This window comes from Marmota monax, unplaced genomic scaffold (genome assembly GCF_021218885.2).
Source record: "Marmota monax isolate L192 unplaced genomic scaffold, Marmota_monax_Labrador192_F-V1.1 WCK01_AAM20220418_F8-fsc00129, whole genome shotgun sequence".
Classification (NCBI taxonomy): domain Eukaryota; kingdom Metazoa; phylum Chordata; class Mammalia; order Rodentia; family Sciuridae; genus Marmota; species Marmota monax.
Window position 1 is genome coordinate 4706557 of NW_026693811.1, and position 16730 is coordinate 4723286.

The 16730-nt window shown below is 35.1% G+C and overlaps 1 protein-coding gene across 3 annotated transcripts in view; it reads right to left on the bottom strand.

Annotated features, from left to right (window-relative positions):
- Positions 1 to 16730, bottom strand: part of Fign (fidgetin, microtubule severing factor) — a 130637-nt gene that overhangs the window by 100248 nt on the left and 13659 nt on the right. Inside the window, exon 3 of one of the 3 annotated variants that reach the window (XM_046462267.2) lies at positions 4043 to 4185. The exons of the other annotated variants lie outside the window; for them this stretch is intronic. The gene's annotated coding sequence lies outside the window, so the exon portion shown is untranslated. The remainder of the gene's footprint in view (positions 1 to 4042; positions 4186 to 16730) is intronic. 3 annotated transcript variants of the gene reach the window in all.

A 16730-nucleotide genomic window follows, 5' to 3' on the forward strand; every position in this document is an offset into this window, starting at 1 on the left:
TTCCCACGTTCCTAAAAATTTTCAAACAGAACTTCATAGAATGGAACTTAGTGCCTCATAGTGTGTTCGAGCTGGAAGAGAAATTAGATGTAGGTCATCCATTTTAAGATGAAAAACACTGAGACCCAGAGAGGCTGTGTTTTTGCCTCCTTAACTACAAAATAAAGGCAGATTCAATTCTTAAAATTTCAGTTACCATTCACCATATATAAGAAATATGTAAGCTGATAACATGGAATACTTGTAAAAAATAATGTAAAGAAAGAAGCACTATATAAATTATTTTTTGTGTTTTATTTTCTCCCTTCCTCCCTCCCTTCATTCCTTATTTCCCTCCTTCCTTTCTTTTATCTTTTGGTCAATCCTAACAGATAAGATATAAGTTTTCTCCCACTAACTCTCTAACAGAACTCAAAATCTTTAATTATAGTTTTTCTTTTTTCTCCCATTTATCTCATCAAACTTTTTTTTCCATTAACATAGTGACAAGATGGGGCACTACACATATTTGGTTTTTTAACATAACTGGTTTAACATAAAAACAAGCTAAGATATGCCAACTGCTACAGAAAAAGTAAAAGATAGAATCTCTTTTAATCATATTTATGAATGTGTGTACATTTAAGCTACTGGAATTTTCCATATATTTTCATTTTTCTTCGTCTGGAGAATTTACATGGTTGCAAAAAAAAAAAAAAAAAACAAAAAACACCTTATTTTAGTCTTCATGGAACATAATCTTAACATCTCAGACAGTCTGAAGCATCCCCAATTACATTTTCATCTTCCTCTGGGGCTCTGTGGAGCTCTGCTAGAACTGCCTGTAAGTGCTCTACTAAAGCTTGTTAAATGCTTCACAAACTTTACACTTCACAGTTCTAATGTTTAACTTGAATCCACAATTCAGCTAATTTTCTGTGTTGGTAATTTCCATCCATTATTATTTCTAAATGGGTTCTTCTTAAAATAATAGTTGGCACCTGTTATGGACATGAGAAGAAATGCTTTGAACCTTTGCTCCACACATTGAACAAGGCAAAACCAACTAAGTAATGTAATGTTGGGGGCTTAATAGTGTTATTTAAACAGTGACACCACTAATAAGCACAAATAACTTGCTCAAACATTGTATATTAAATGTAGTTGTTTTGTTTAATCTTAATTTTAAGTGACATATAGCAAAATAAATCCAAACATAATGATTCAAACAGGTATCTGTATACATCTATATTTATTTCAGGAATTTTCATTTTTATGAGGTGAAGCTAAAGTACACTGTTCAAAATACAAAACTCATATTATGACTTTCTGTATATCATCCTAACAGACTGTACTTAAGATACTGTATGCTTTTGATTTGATACAATTATGTTCTGAGCCACATGCAGACTACACGTCTGCTTTTGAGGGAGAATAACATTTGAAATCTCAGTTACTGAGCTTCATAGAGGAAATGTTTCTTGGCTGAAATTCTGGCAAAATTTTATTTTCCAGCACAGCATTTTATTAGGGTTTCTTTTACCCTAGAGCAGTAATTTCATCCAAAACAAACAAAAAATTATAAAAAATATTCCCAAAGGTATAAACAAACCAAGGAAACTTTCATATTCCTGAATGCCATAGCATCAGCTACATCTGGAAAGAGAAAGCTTAACATTTCTTTTCTCTCTTCATTGCCTAACATCAGTGAAATGTTGCAATTATTATATAATTATTCTTAATTTCTATTTACAAGTAAAATTTCAATCAATCATCTTTTATTTCAGGACACTTAGAATATTATGAAAATAAGCAACAAACAAGCTTCCCATTTTTATCTGTCAAAGGTAATCTCCTTCCACAATTTAAGCCTCACTTTATTCCTCAATAGGTAAACTGATATCAGGTTATTTCAGAGTGTAGAGACAAAGCAAAAACAAAGATTAAAAATCCAGACAAGATGGAATTTGGAATTTAAGAGTATTTACTGAAGTAAAATAATCTTTGTGAAATGATTCATCCAAAACTAAGTGCATATGAAACAACATTTGGGAAATAGCAGTATTTTGTCATCACTCTAAATTTCATTAAAATGAGATTTCCAAGAATACTGGCCTTTTATTTTACATTAATTTTCAAGTAACTTAGCAGTGTCCTATTTATGGCAACAGCTTTATTAAGAAGATAAAAGAGCTAAACTATGTGTGAAAAGAGGTGAGCAGTGGACATTTTTTTCTTTTCTTATGAATGTTATAACGAATAAAGGCATATATTTATAGTTAAAAAGTTCATGTTTTGCAGAGATATATCTAGTCTTCTTATAATCACATATACTGAAAAACTAAACATTACCAGATACATTATTTTCATAACTTTTCAAAGAAAATTTTATATTTAAGATTTCTTTTGTGATTTTTTTAAAGTCAGATTTTGATTTTGAGTTCTATTTCTCTTTATGTCACAAATTGCAACTTTTCCCCTCTCTAAAAAGTGCTTTCTCTGAAGAGGGATTTAGTCATTCATTAGAAATTCTGGGAAAAAAAAAAAACAAAAACTAATCTGATCTCATCAGTATATCTGAGCCTTGATCTCTTCACAGTTATTTTGATTGAATAGTTAGATGGAAAATTAGGGGGAAAAATGGGGAAAAAATGCCAAAGAAGACACACTTGTTACATAGACACCTGCATACTATGCATGTCCAATGTTATATTAGCAATAAGAATACTGTAATAGCTGACCCTAACTAGTGCCTTAATTAACTGGTATTAAATGATAATTAAGACTATCCCAATTAAGTTTTAATTTTAAAAAAATTAAGTACAAACTCAGTCATTCAATAAAGTGTTGTCCTTTGGTGTGTTTCTAGGCACAGAATATAGCAATTTACTATTGACAAGCACTAACGGAAGAGGTCATTTCACAAGTATAGTGTGGACAAAGGTGAACCGGGCAACTGATGAAATCTGTGGCCAAGGCGAAATAGCAATCTCTGAGCCAAATGGTAATAAAGTTACTGAAATGAAGCAATGTAGTTTCTAAACTGAACTGTCATAAAGGAGGATATGTGCTTCAAACTGGCATGTCAGTGGTAATTAAAATATTATTTCTCTTTTTTAAAAAATTCCAAATGGCTTTAATAGTCATATCGATTTTTTTTTTTTTTAATTCAAACAGCTAAAAGAAAGGTTAGTAGGATACTGCTGAGCGGACAGGGCAAGGAGTGAGCAGTGCAGAGGTTTGCAGGAAGGTAAGGCAAAGACTGTAAGGGCAGAAAAAGAAAAGAAAAAAAAAAATTGAGCAGATGGATTAACATACTAGAGTCTATGGATGTGTCCACAAAATACCATGCTACTGCACAGTAAAGAAGCTAATGGGATTCAGAAGTTATATACACCATTAATGCTCAGAAAGCAATAGCTACATGTAGACTATATTTATTATTCATGTAAATACTGTAAGTTTCTGTGAGGCAAGATAACCAAAGTAAAGTTCTCAAAATGCATTCCCTGGAAGAATCCAAGGTGAACCTAGCAATGGGTTCTCTTCAAATGTATGCTAGATTATAAATTTCTCATGGAATCTGATGCCAGACTGAGGATTGGATGGCTCCCCCAGAAAGCCACCATTCTATCTGCACCACAAAGAGAAGTCCACCACCTTGCAGTAAGGAGCTGTGTAGTCAATATCCTAATCCAGACATTCCCCCAGCAACCAAGATACTTCTGTTTAGGGGAAAAAAACCTTTCTAAAAAGTTAATATTCAGCAATATAACAGGCCTCTGTACCTTTTTTTTTTTAATGTAATGCACTTTACAACTGGCTAATTTCATGCAATCATCTTTCACTTAATTAAACCTACACTCACATTACTGAATAAATAAATGATTTGTTTAAGCTTGAATAGAAAGTACAAAATAGTTCATTTGGAGAGAGCACAAAGGAATCATCAAGAACTTAGGGCCCAGGCCAGAGAATCATGCAAATCTTAGTTTCGGGATGCTGGAGAAAAGCCAAAGCCTTGGAAATTTCTATAATATTTTTTCTTGAAGTATAATCCTACCTTACAAACTACAGCATTCCTCACCCAGCTGGTAGACCCAAGATGCAATCTGTAGTGTGATCAAGGATCTATCTGCACAGGACTTGGAAGACCTCAGACTGCATTACCCGAGAAGCCCCTTTTTGCCAGTATTTGCCTGATCCCTGAAAAGCAAAATAAATATATAAAACATATTTCCGGAATCAAACTTAGCTTTTCTTCTCGTATCTATGAGGAAAAAAATAGAATGGTGTTTTAAAATGGGCAGGTCAATCAATTTATTTTTCTCTCATGCTCTTGAAAGCTCTAGGAGAAAAGAAATATACTAGCTAGATGTAAACTGTTATTTGTCCTTATTTTCTGATTTCTTTGCTAAGGTTTACATATGCCATATACAACAGCCCATAAGACAAATATTCACTGAATAAGAAATTTCCAATTAAAACCAATAAACAGTGGACTGGGTATATCTATGCCATGAAGCAAATGGCAGGTCTTTATAAAATCTCTCCTGAAGTTTTGTATCTTCCACACAAATATTAAAAATTATAAGCCAAAGTAGTGATCAATTAATGTTCCAATAGGATTATTAGTGTCCCAGCAAAGAATACATGATGCAGAAAGCAATCCTGTCAATGAGCCACCTTCCTTTTTTAGGGACAAGGGTAGTCATCCATAAAACTCTCCAAAACTATAAATTGAGCCCAGAGGTCTATGATCCTTGCAAAGAAACACAAAGTAAAATTTAGCAAGGATACAAGCTAGCCTTTAGTGAAATTATAAAGATTAAGCAACTGCTTGTCTGTCCTTGGTTTATTTTGCTTTTTATTTGGCAAGATTAGATGACCTTCCTCCAAAGGAAATAAATCTGTAAAGAGCTGAAGATCATAGGCAATTAATGCACTGACCAACAAGAGAGTCCTCTCCAATTATGGTTTTGGATGTGCTAAATGCTGGTGGAAATGTGTTTGCAAAATCAAGGTGAAACAAAACGCAGGCAGACTGCCCTGCTGGAAGACAGGATGGACTTTTGCTCTGTGCAAGATTTTTTGCTGCGCAACTGGGACATAATAATGTCAGCTAAATGAAAGGGTTTTATTTAGTGCCCATTTAAACAAAACCCACTATTTAAATTATGACACAATTGGTATTTGGAAGTCTTCTTCATTACTTTAAAAGAAGGGAAACCAGAATTCAGCAAGAGATGAAGGTGCTATTTCATCTTGTAATGGTTCCCACCCTCATTCAGGTAACAATTTATATATTGGTAAAATAAAGACCTATAGCATTAACCAAAGAGACACAATTATAAGATGACACCAACTCCCCATTCACCTGTATGCAATGGCTTTTCTGGCTCCAAAGAACCATCCGTTTATAATCTTTCCATATAAACTCTTTAATGCTTCACTAAAACTAAAATCTGCATACATGCATTTGGATACACACACACACACACGCACACACACACACACACCATGAAGGAAAAAAAGCATTCATCTTTAACCACAGATCTGTAGTAAAATCATATCACCATTTTACTCCAAAGGCATTGCCTGGATTAGAAGAAGCTTGCAGCTTCTCAAAGCAAGTCCTGTTACCATAACGAATGTACATTTTACCAGCCTTGGAATTCTAATCGTGTTTAATACAGTTTCATGTTGCATCAAAGTACAAAATCAATACCATTTGTCCAGCATACAGGAAAAATGGAATCTATAAACGGTCCTTATTGAGTAATTAAACACCTATTATTGTCATGGGTAGTGAAACAATGAATATGATAAGATAAATTTTTGCAAGAAAATACTGCAGTGATTAATACCTCCCTATGTATTAAATAAAAATGACTGCCTTTTGTGCAGTACTGCTGGCAGAAGAACGGGGACGCGAGAAGTAGTTGCCAGTGCCACAATAACAGGCTAACCTTGAACTGAACTCCTTTCCTCAAGAAATTAAATGCTGTAGCAGGACTTTAAATCCCCCCACTTCGAGCTCATTTGTGAGCCATGTAAACTGCAGTTCCTGAAGAGAACTCATTATCTTCAGAAGGAGAATCCCTTTATAATTTCTTTATGAATGTGTATATTGTTTCTATAAAAAAAGTATTTCACTGTCCAAAAAGGATAAGAATATTAACAGTGTAAGCAAGGTGAAGAGACTTGTACCAATCAGATACCAATTCTACTTCGAAGAATTCAAGCACAGAATAGAATCTGTTATGGAAAAACTGAATGTAGGATTGAGAATGAGCTTAGAGAAAACGTATATTTAGAAAAAGATATTACTCTATTAGACTGGTGCTAACGCTCTTGATTGTTTAGTTGCTAGAGTTCTGTAAGTCTTTCTGTCCCTGTTTATCTGTCTGTCTGGCATTACCAAGAAAGCTCTTATTCTACAGCCCCCACTCCCCTGTATGCATATAAACACACATACCTCCCACCCACCATTCACCACATGGTCTTCCATTGCTTTGCCTTTTTTTTTTTTTTTTTTTTTTTTTGACTTAAGAATGATGCACCAGGAACAACTACAAAGTACAAAAGATGAATCTATGGATGTGACACTTGTAAAGGGTAACCCTATTTCACAAGTGAGATGGGACAAAAAAGAAAGAAAAAAGGCCACTGAAGCAATAACTGCTCACTGAATTACCATTAAATTGTAAGATTTACAATCGAACGTACAGTAAGTGCATATGTAATGGAGTTTGTCCTCTAGAAGAATATAAAGTGAATCTTCGCAGCATAGGATGTGTGTAGGAGATGTATGTTTCCTTTTAATTTATTTTTTAATTAAAAATAAAAAAGTTCAAAACACACAAAAAAGGATGTATTACAGAATCACCAACAAAACCCTAAGGCTTACTTAAAAGCTTACCTAATTTTAAATGTACTTTATATTAATTACTCTCATTCTCCATCCAACTGAATTCATGCCTCTAAACACAAATGTAAGGCACATAATCAAACACATACAGGAAAACAAGAAGTCATGTTATCCTCTTACAGCATTAATACTTGGACAGTTAAACTTTCTGAACTGTTCATTAAGTAAAAAAATTGCTGATACCAAAAGCTTAGTTATACATTGCAAGATTTTTTTAAGATAAAAAGAAAGAAGACAGTTTATTAGTAGTATTCTGTAAGGCAGAAAAAAATCTGCAAGGGAGAAAATTCAAGTATGATATTTATGCAATAAAATATCAATAACATTATACCTACGTTTATTTTTATTAACACAAACAACCTCCAGAAAGGAATTGGCTATTATGGAGAAAAAATGCTTAGAGTGCTCTAATTATTTCTTTAATAACCATTAAAAGCAATTTCTAATAATGATCTCTGTGCTGCTTTCTAAAGTAAACATTGGTGCAATAATGCCGATTTCCACCTCATGACAGAAAAACACTTAATAAAAAATATATATAACTGGTCAGAGATACATGCACATGGATAATGTTTTAGCAAAAGCTTTCTGAAAGAGAAAAAAATGAGAGAAGGTTGCTTAGCAATATCTCTTAAAAGATTTATTTAGTTTCAGTAAATAAGTGTCTTCTTTAAGTAGTATTAGAGAAGTCACTGTCCTTGAATTAAGTAAAATGTAAAACTATTGCGCTGATTTTGCAAATCTATACTTTGCTCTTCTCACCTCTCCCCCAAAGGATCTGAATTTTATTTTAAAGGATTAACAAGTAACACCCATGATCAGCAATGATATCCTTGTTCTTTTAAACCTTAGTGAATCAAGTTCAGTAAAGGTGAAGTAGTAGAATTATCAGTACAAGTGGCCATGTCATCAGAGCCTTCAGAAAGGTGCTGCATAGAAATGCCTAAATAAACAGCAGCATAAAGGATATGGAATGTGATATATACACATAATCTCTGTCTATACACACACACACACACACACACGCAGCCTGCCTCTGGTTATTAAAAATATAAAATAGATGCATCACTGTATATAAACCAAAAGGTATTTACAACTGTATATAAACCAAAAGGGATTTCTTATCCCCCCTCACATCAATTTGAACTTCAATTCTAGTTTAAACGGTGTTCCATTTTCCCCCCATTGCTAAGACATTTGTAAGAGTATCCTCAAACTCAGTTTATTAAAGCCCCTCTATGCTACAGTGAGCTGAAGAATTTTCAGCATCTGATGAAGACCAGTGGACCACCTGATACTTTTTCAGCAGGGTGATAAAATTAAAGGATGGCTTTGATTTGCTTGAAGGATTACTTCCCTTATTTAATTGTTTAAAGTGCACGGTATTAACACAAAGAAGGGGGAAAAAGAAAATTAAGAAGGTGACTGTAGAGCCTGAGCTAATTGCAAGCTGATTAGATTGTGCCATGCGAGAGAGCTCTCCCTCCGTTACATACCATCACAAGCTCTGGTCTCTTCCACCCTGCTGCTGCAGCAAACAAGCTGATTTGCTAACAAAGTGGTCAGCTCGGGCACTTGCACAGCGGCTCACAGGGTCCACAGAGGGCTGCTCTCCATGCAGAGAATCTCAAGCTCCATTTTCCAATCTGATTACACGGCTCCTTGTTCCAGTAGCCTTAAACCTTCATGGCAGTTTACCAACATTTTCATCACTTTTTTCTTTTACAAAGCAAAAGAACTGATAAGCTCTCAGGTACCCAGGATTTCATAGTCAATGGCTGGCCAGCAGCCAGCATTCCCTCACCACACAACTGTTTCGGGCCACACTGCATAAAGCAGACAGGATTTACCAGACAGCACAGGACTATCAGAATTTTGCCGTGTGTACAAGTAAGCAGCATGTTTCTGTCCTTACAGATGTCGACTATTGTGTCTAATCACATCTAGGAGGTAGAGAGATCTAATAAGTGTCCTGCCTGCCCCCCACATGATCCCCCAAAATAGGCAATGCAAAGCAAACCAGTAAGCATATGCCCATGAATTCACTATTACACTAATGGATGTGAGCAGGAAGTCTGCCTAGTAAATGCATAGAACTACAAAAAGTTCAAAGTCCTGGTCTGATTACCTCCATCACCATGAAAGCAATCCTGGTGACTTTCTATTAAAATTTAAAATAGTGGGGATAATACAAAATACTGATTAGTACATTCAAACTTTGGCAATTCTCTAGATATTTAAAAAGGCAAACCCAAAGATGTGGAAATGAGGCACAAAATTTATCATCTAAAGCAGCTTCTCAGAATTAATCTTACAACCATTTATCTGCAAAAATCACACCATCCAGGCGGCACAAGTTTCAGTGTAACCTGTTCACACTCAAAAGTTGAAAATAATGACTGCTACAGCATTTCAAGTTGAACACTTATGGATAGATGGTCCTACATAATATTTTCTAAAATTCACTTTAACATGTAGCCTATCCATAGGCCTAAAATGCAAAATAAATGTGGACCTAAAGTATGAGTTTTACAGTGATGGAAGTGCTCAGTCACTGGGTGCTACCATTCATCCAAAAAACAATAAACAAATAAAAAATAATAACAGAGCCTCCTCTGGCCATGGCCAATAACTTTCTAACAAAGATAACAAAAAGGGAAATGCCTTTTAATGTCTGTGGTTATTCCTGGTTCATTTCTGCATAATATTGATCTTCAATAAAGGACTGGGGAGGGGAGGGGACGGAGAGGAGTCTGCAGTTATGGGAAAAATGTACAACTCGGCTCGCACAATGCCTCAGTGTTCCAGCTCACCAGTGTGCTGACCCTCTGCATCTCAGAGTCATTAGCTGGAGTCCCAGCCCTGCCTCTAGGAGGGGGGATTTGAACTCACACACCAATGTGGGGAGATTCGGGATTTTAAGCAAGCCAGACAGAGGGGTCATTCCTCCTCGCTGATGAGGAGGACGCCTGTCCCCTGGGGAGGGGAAAACTGGATGACTGACTGTCGCAAGATGCAGGCAATGGATGTGCTGCTGACTCAGGAATGGACTCTGACAGCCACCCTGCTTCAGCCCAGCCGCTCTGAGTGGGAGCGGTTGTAGGGCAGCAGCACTGACAGGACATGCAAAAGTTGAGAAGAATAGAAGAGATAGGAAAGAGGGAATAAATGAGCAGAAGAAACAACTAGTTCTTTCCAAGACATATGCACACCAGAAATAAACATTTTTCCTTCTTGCAAGTGAATGTTGCCCAACAGATAAAAGATGTGTTTGTGGTCATGCATATTTAGAACAACCACAGCATTTCTGAAAGGACTTAAAAAGAGGACATGCATTTTTAAAACTGATAGGCTAGCTTGGGTATATATCTATACTCACGATACCGCAAAAACCTATAAAGTCAAAGAAAGTCTGCACATACACCCATATATGTATTTGCATGTGGATGGTATTCTGCATAAATGACTGTCAACTTAAAATGCCATTCTCTAATTTATATGCAAATTCTACCTCTGGTAAAATAAAAACATATTTTAAGCAGCTTATAGTGCCAACACATTATTCCCATGAATGATTCCTAGTAAACTATTTATGCCAACTGTGGGGATTTTTTTATGATTTATTGGATGGCGAATGAAACCACTTAAACTATAGTTGTCTGTATGAATCAGTAATTTTCATGTTTCTAATTAAAATGTAAACAGCGTAATGAAGACATCAAGTTTTTAGGCAAATGTCTCTTCCAGTGCCACTTGGGGTATGGTAATTACTGGAGCAGATCTATGGATGCTCCTGAATCCTCTACAAGTCCAGATTAAAAGCATTACTGCTAAACCTGGCTTTTTACACGAGGGAATTTTGTATTGCAACCCATTCCCAGTTGGCTTACAGATGCACATTGACTCTACCTTTAAAAAGTGGTCATTAAAAAAAAAAATCACAATGGAAAATGACAAATGAAGTAATTTATCTTTAAAATGCTCACTATATAAGATTTACTAGAAATCAAACACTAGAACTAGATCTGCTCAGTTTCGATTTCTGGCCACTAATTTCTTGGGGAGGAAAGGGAAAAAAAGAAAAAGAAAACAGAAAAACAGCAACCAAACATTATCTACCTTACATTTACAGAGCCAGGATCTGAGGCGAAGAGCAGGTGGAGATCTGACTCCAGATTCAAAGATTATGTTAATTTCCAAGACTTATTTTGTTTAAATGAAATATGTTCAAAGTTTTAAAATTAGCACAATTTAAAAAGTAATATATACAATCCACAGGGGAAATGTGTCATTTTCCCTTACATTGAAGAAGGTAAAAGTGCCTTTGATATAAAACCGCAATCTGTTTTCATTTTGATTTCAGCATCTATTTTTTCTGCAATTCGTCAAAATTTATCCTAAAGCAAGTGACCTCTTATACATACTGAGAAAATGCATCACCTTTTCTGCTTACAACTGTTAATTGAACTGCTCTCTGAAGCTTATTTTCCCAAGTTATTCAGCACACTTATTTTACCTGTTTACCACCCAGCACTAGAATAGTATTTTTAAAAAAGAATTATAATTCTGCCCCACCCCTCCCTTCATATACCCCTTAGAACTCCACACTTGGAGTTGAGGGGTTACATTATACTGAAATCTACAGTGGGAAAGTCTGAAACATATGGTAAAAGGATTCTCCTCTCCTACTCACTCCAGCCCAGGACTCAAAGTCTACAGACAGACTGGGAGGGCCAACATTCCTATTATTTTTACATAAATGCTAGACAAGCATGTTGCTGAAGCTGGCTGTAGAATTTAGAATGGATAAGAAATGTGAATGTGTGCAGGGGTGAGTGAGATAGAAATTTTTGCACTGTGATGTTTTAGTACTAAAGTAATGCAAACAAATATGTATGCAACCACCACCCTGGAGCCAGGGAGAGTGTTTCATCTGAAGTGTTGTGTCTACACTTCCATCTGAAAACCTATAAGCTTCTTTTTTCCTGAGTTGGACACAGAGACATAGTATTTTGGGATGGGGGAGGGGTGGGGCATGGAGAGAGAGGATTTGAGAGAGGCATATTTGGGTGATGCTTATAATTTTTTCAACATCTCTGGGGGTTTTCAGAGGGAAAGAAAGCTGATTAAACAAGGCCAAGTGTTTTGTCGGCTTAAGGGTGATATCATAGTTGTGTTCAATATCAGAAGTGTTGCGAGTACGGGCATCATTTCTGTTCGCTTTGTGCCAGAAAGGTAAACACCGGATTGCATTGTGGATTAAAACAATAAGAAATCCCTTTCCTCTCAGGCTTTCAAGGCCATGTTAATCGGGTGTAATTTTTAATGAAGACTAGCTGCTTGGTACTCATTCAAGACATTTCATTAGAAGGTTATTCATTTAAAAATCAACGTTTCAACCATATCAAGCTGTAACCTTTCTTGAAATGTAAATGAATGGTTTAAATGAGAAGATTAATAAAGAAGGGATGTTCCAATTCCAAGCATGGCATGCTATGTATTTTTAAATTTGTCTATGCCAGATGCTGTCAGTCAGAACAAAAAACTGTCCAAGCAGACAATCTGTGCGTCTGAATGTTGATCATGTTGGAAAGTACAGGGGGGAGGAGGGGAGAGTGTGTCAAGGATTCATGGTCCTTCATCTTTGCAGTAGAGCAAACACGTCTCTCAGTATAGCGACAGACAGCTGCTTCCACTTTCTAATGTGCCCTAACTTAGATCACTGAAAGAATTGTCAGCACTCAGAGAAACACACAAAGATAACACAGCCAGCTGCCATGGAGGGGAAAAACAGCACAGCTCAGAAGAAATGGGATTTGTTCCATTTGCATGATGCTGCCTCCCCTGGGCCCCTTTCTTTCAAATCCAAAGCACAAAAGACAACACTTAACATATTTGCTTAAAGATGACAACCTCATGTTGATTTCATTTGGATGTAACAGTGTCAGGATTACAGATATAAGAATATATTATATCTGTAACAGAGACTGACAAATGTACCCATCAGTGGAACTGTCTGATTCATCTGCTTATACAGCCATTTTACCATCCCAAGGGTGCCATCTAAGTAGTAACTTTAGAAGACTGAAGGTCTAATTTTATTACACCACATTTCAACCTACTAAACAATATTATTTCTAAAATAGATCATTTTTATTGGAAGTCTCCCTGATGAAAAATCCAGTAGACACCAGAGAATTTATGAACTGTATGGGTCCTTTGAACTCAATATACTGCCCATTTTAAACAACTTTTCTTGCTGTATGGCAAAATCCTAGTATCAAAGAAGTGAAAGTTAAAGAGAGAATACATTTGTTTTGAGTGTACATATACTGCTCTATTAAATACATATATATATATATATATATATATATATATATATATATATATATACACATTATAGATAGAGAGGCTGATTATATTTTATGCTGCTCACTATAAAATTAGGTATTACTTGGTCTATTTGAATAAATTCTTTCTAACTACTTACTTTTGTCTCTTCCATAATAACTCTTCCCTCAATACAGTATGCATACTTCAAAAGCATCATGAGTAATCATTTCCTGTCAATATCTTTTCAACATTTAGTCAATCTGATTTCCAGTTAAGGTATTTTTTTTTAAGCAGAGGATAAGACAAGACAATGATTTAAAGCTACATTGGTTAGTTGCTAATCATTAAAACATGCTCAGCTAAGAAAACCATGATTCTGATCTGAAGCCTACATAGTTTTATGAATCTTTATTCTGCATGGTTTTATGGATTTTAACTTCAATTTTTAAGTAAACAGATTTAGAACGATGTAACTAAATTGATTTATTTATATCTACAGTACTCTTGATTTACTCTATTGGGATTTGTGGTGGGGGGGTACTGAAAATTAAGACACAGGAGTAGGTAGGGAGGAAATAATCAGGTTCTTAACACATGCACTGTGCGTATGCATACACAAATATCTGTACATAGCCCAACTAACTGACTTCCTATAATGAAATGCTGGCTCCCTATGTTCCTACTTGTCCAAAGGAACGCTCTAGTGGCTTGTTGCTATTTACTGGCAACAGTATAATTCACTCATTTGGTCTTGTTTTATAAAATAGAGTTAACTGCTGTATGTGAAATTTCTGCACAGCAGATGGTTACCAATCATTGTTTTCCATTTGTTTAGTTTCTAGTAAAAAGAAGAAAAACTCTGGGGTAGTGATGCAAAGAAAACTAGCAGCTTACATGATAACCCAACCAGTGCCAGGAGATTCATTTTTTAAAAAATGACTTTTATTGGAGAGTATATTAAGATTAAATATAATTTTGAGGAATGGGTAGAGGTTATGTCCATCCCCATACATAAAGGAAAAGGCCATTTGAATAATTTATTTTATTCCATAGTGTAAAATCCTCTAAAATTTAACCTCTTTATTTTTAAAGTGATCAAAGTTTCTAAAAGAAACTTATTATAACCATTAATGTTTGTCATTACCCACAATGAAATCACTTTCTGTACCTATAAGTAGCCCAGTTGTCCAACAGAAAATGGGAAATAGTAGCCATTTGTGGACAAGTGCACATGCACAGAAAATTAAGCTGTAAATATCTGGACTGTGTTATTACTGGAATCTGGAAACATCTGGGGCTAGAGAACAAGCCAAGCCCCATTTCCACAATGTCCAGGTAATTGCTTAAATGATTTATACTTTACTGTTTCTATTAAAAATGGCTTTAAAGAGAAACATTTGTAGGCTTGGTCCTGCAATAAAAACTGGTATCTGATTTCACTTGTACAAAATCTTGTGAAAGATGTTACATTTCTTCAAGGACACATACATGACTAAACTAAACCCTGAACAAAGACTGAGTACTAACAGAGGTGTGGTCATTCACTCAAAGAAAACAGTTATATTAGGAAAGTAAATTTTAAGTGGTTTATTTGTGATTAGTTTTTATTCTAAACAAAAGTATCCAACAGAAAGCACTGTGTTCATGCACTTATGACAAATATATCCAATCCACTTTCGGGTGAATTGTAATTCCAGTTTCAATTTCAGTTTAATTAATTTCACATAAATCTTGTTTACTAGGACTTTGACTGAATGTCAACCAAATCTAATCCTCAAGGGACAAATAGGTGTTACCTGCCAGACAGAGTTGTGCCACTTAGATAAGGATCTGGAGAGGGATTTAAATTGGTTCACTTAGATGATATCTGTATAGAACTACCAACTGGCCAATTCAGAATACAGGTACTCTCAGTGTCATCACGTTTCAACACATACACACACACACACACACACTCACACACACAGTTGTATTCACCTGAAAAAAAAAATGTTGATTTTAGATTTTAATATAACAAATATAAAGTTTATATTCTTCAAGAATTGTCTTTTCTACTCCTAACTAAAATTTCAAATACTAACAGCTGTCAACTATGCATATGAGGGGTAAAAAAAAAAAACCTGCAACAAAATAAACCATGGACCACTGACTTTTAATCATATTTGATGGTACCAATTTATATCACTACCCTCTCAGAGGCATCCTCCAATATTACACTGTGAAAAACAAAAGGCATTTTAGGTACAAAGAAAATACTTCATGGATAATTTTATCCACTTCATTTAAAAACCCACAAGTTCCTGATTACAAATCAAGTACAATATTAAGTCTTTATCTTTTTAAATATTCCCTAGATTTAGTATGGTTGTTGGCAAGCAACCATTAGAAGAAGGCTTTAGCATTCCTGGTCTTGACTCTCAATCTGATGGATTTGAATTTGTATTTTAGCAATTTTAACTTACTAGTTTTTCATGGAATGGTTGCCAGAAAACCAGAGGAACTGATTTAACAAAGAAACTAAACACATGGGTCTTTGTTGTAGTCACACTGCAAAACTTCTTTTGCTACTTTAAACATTGTTTTGTAGTCTTTATTATTCTACCTACAATGTACTCATCACTGTCTAAGCTCTTTGCTTGAGATGCAGTGTCTTGAATGTAATTAACTAAGCAAAAGGTGTCCCACTGTAACTCACTTAATGACATATTTTTGTCATAAGCCAGATTCAGCAGTCAGCACTACAGATGCTTTCTTCCACACAGACTATACAAGATCAACTTGCATTTCAACATGAAGTGGTAAGATAGCATCTAAAACTTTTCAGCTCTGAAGACCCAAAATTAGAAGGAGACTAGTGAGCTTTCAATAAAGGTTATGAGTTCATGGGTTTCCCTAGTAAAATTATGTTTTTCAAAGAATGACAATAAAGTTTTTGTATTTTTTTTTTGGGGGGGGGGTTGTTTTGTTTTGTTTCTGGGTTCTTTGATGAAGATATATAAACAAATGCTTTTCTCTGATGCATTTTCTTGCTTTAGAAACACAAAGATGAAATAGAAACCTTATAAAATAGTGTTGACTAATTATAATTCCAACTTTGTGTCAAATGGAGTTTCCCTTAGAAAATATTTATAACATTATTTGTTGTAACATTAAGTGACAGATTTGAGAAAGAAACTGATCCTTCTCCAAGCCCACAAACCCAACTGGTAAAGCAACTGAACCACAAGAAGACAGAGGTCATTGGGTGTAATTCCAGATAACTTGTTTACTGCCCAGTATTTAGTACAAAATAAATTAATAGTGTCAGATGCTAAAGAGAACAAAAAAAGTACCAATTAAAATGTTAAGCAAAGACATTCACAAACTGCAGAGTCACAGAAAGTTATCAAATCAAATGTATATCAACTAGTTTGCATCTCATACCTTATCACCATAAGTATCATCAGGTTCCCACAAAATCTGCTTTTAGTACCTTTAAGGCACAAAT